Raw genomic sequence first — 1,713 nt, forward strand, 5'->3', positions numbered from 1 at the left:
TCTCTCTGGTGGTTGAGCAGCTGACGCCACATGGCCGACATGGTTTACTTAGTTTGGTTTGTTCTTTGTTTGTTGCGCGCACACACACACATGCACACACCTCATTCCACCTCACCCACTGATCTACGGATGTGCACCTTATTTTCCTTTTAATTATGTTCAGTTAAATAAACATCTCCTTATTCCCTGGCAAACTTTGTGTGGACTCTCTCTTTGTTGCAAACCAGTGAGCCAGGTTTGTAACAAGTTTTAAAGGAAAACGCTGTCTAAAAAGAGGAAAATGTGTTGTAATGTCTTTGTGATGTTGTTAGTAACTTTTCGAAAGAAAAAAAACTGTTTTTATCAGTTTAATATCTGATATTTCCTCTATAAGGGGACAACATATTAAACAGATTTTTGGCAGCAGGAGCTGACAGAGGGGCTTGCCCCATTCACTCCATGCATCGACCCGGTATCGCAGTGGGATTTGGAAGGCAGCACAAGCGAGGCTTACTGTGAGCGTAATGACTGGGACCACTAGGGTCTTTGGCAGCTCCGGTGCAGAGGGCTGTACATGCTCTGGTTTCTCTTCATAGCGCACAAGTCTTTCGCCTTTTACTAAAGACTTCCGTGGAGAGGAACACCACTGAGTTGAACCTATTTTTGACAGACTCTGCCGTTTGGTTGAGCCTTGTGCATTTGTGAACAGCAAGCCGAGACTGGAGTGATTCACTATGGAGCGCCCGGGCGGCAGTGACGCACCAGTAGCTATTCTCATGCCCAATCAAGACAACGGCATCATAACAAGTGAGACCTGTGCCAGGAGGTTGCACTGGGCAGCAAGTGTTTAGGGCTCATCGCTTCTCGGCCATTTGGCTAAGACTGCGATCACATCTTGTCGGTGAAAAACTCTTGCCTGTCGTGGCATTGGTTCGTCACCTTTGGAAGTATACTTTTGCTTCTTTGTGCAAATATCACAACTGTGTTGCAGTTGTCTATATTTTCACTGGAGACTACACTGGCCTAGAGGGTTCCTTACCTACGCTCTCTCAGATTAACATCTTGACCAGGCCAAAGAAGGTTTAGGTAAGTACAGTCATCAGTCAGTCATGTCATTTTCTGTAACCGCTTGTCCTCCTAAGGGTCGCGGGGGGACTGGAGCCAATCCCAGCTGTCATCGGGCGGAAGGCAAGTACAGGTAAGTGCAGGTTTTATTTATTTATTTATTTATTGGTTTTTAGGCACGCTTTTACTTGTCTTAACAGTTTTGCATAGTTTAGTTACTTTTAAGTAATCGTGATGCCTCCACCATGTCGGCCAACCATGCCGGCATGTGGAGGCACCACAGCGTCCAATATACATTTAAAGAAATTGATGGAAAGCTCCTGGGGATGTCCAGACTGGACTTCTCCAGTAAGCAAATCCAAAAAGTGCTTAACTTTTGGCCTGATGACATAAACTGCATTGTGACATTGCCATTTAACAAAGGATTTGATGTTAGCTTTCGCTCTGCTGTTCTGCTACGAGATTTCTGGACACATTTTGAAAATGCCAAGACCCAGTTTTCCGCTTTTGATGTTGAGAAACTGACAATGCCTCTAAAACGGTAATTGTCAGAATGTTCAATGAGACGGTGAATGCGGATGACATTTGTTTGTGGCTGGGTAGATACTGCACTGTTAAAGGCCAGGCTACCAAGGTGAGAGATGAAGATGGCATTTGGAACTGTGCCTG

At 45.1% G+C, this 1,713-nt stretch overlaps 1 non-coding gene and 1 pseudogene across 1 annotated transcript; both read left to right on the forward strand.

Annotated features, from left to right (window-relative positions):
* The first annotated feature begins 310 nt into the window (after positions 1-310).
* On the forward strand, positions 311-485 carry LOC121964117 (annotated as a pseudogene).
* Positions 486-553: 68 nt separating this feature from the next.
* Positions 554-669, forward strand: LOC121964118. The gene has a single exon (XR_006107321.1). It is a non-coding gene; the product is annotated as a U5 spliceosomal RNA (small nuclear RNA).
* The last annotated feature ends 1,044 nt before the right edge of the window (positions 670-1,713 follow it).

The sequence above is a fragment of the Plectropomus leopardus genome, unplaced genomic scaffold (assembly GCF_008729295.1).
Source record: "Plectropomus leopardus isolate mb unplaced genomic scaffold, YSFRI_Pleo_2.0 unplaced_scaffold14106, whole genome shotgun sequence".
NCBI lineage: Eukaryota > Metazoa > Chordata > Actinopteri > Perciformes > Serranidae > Plectropomus > Plectropomus leopardus.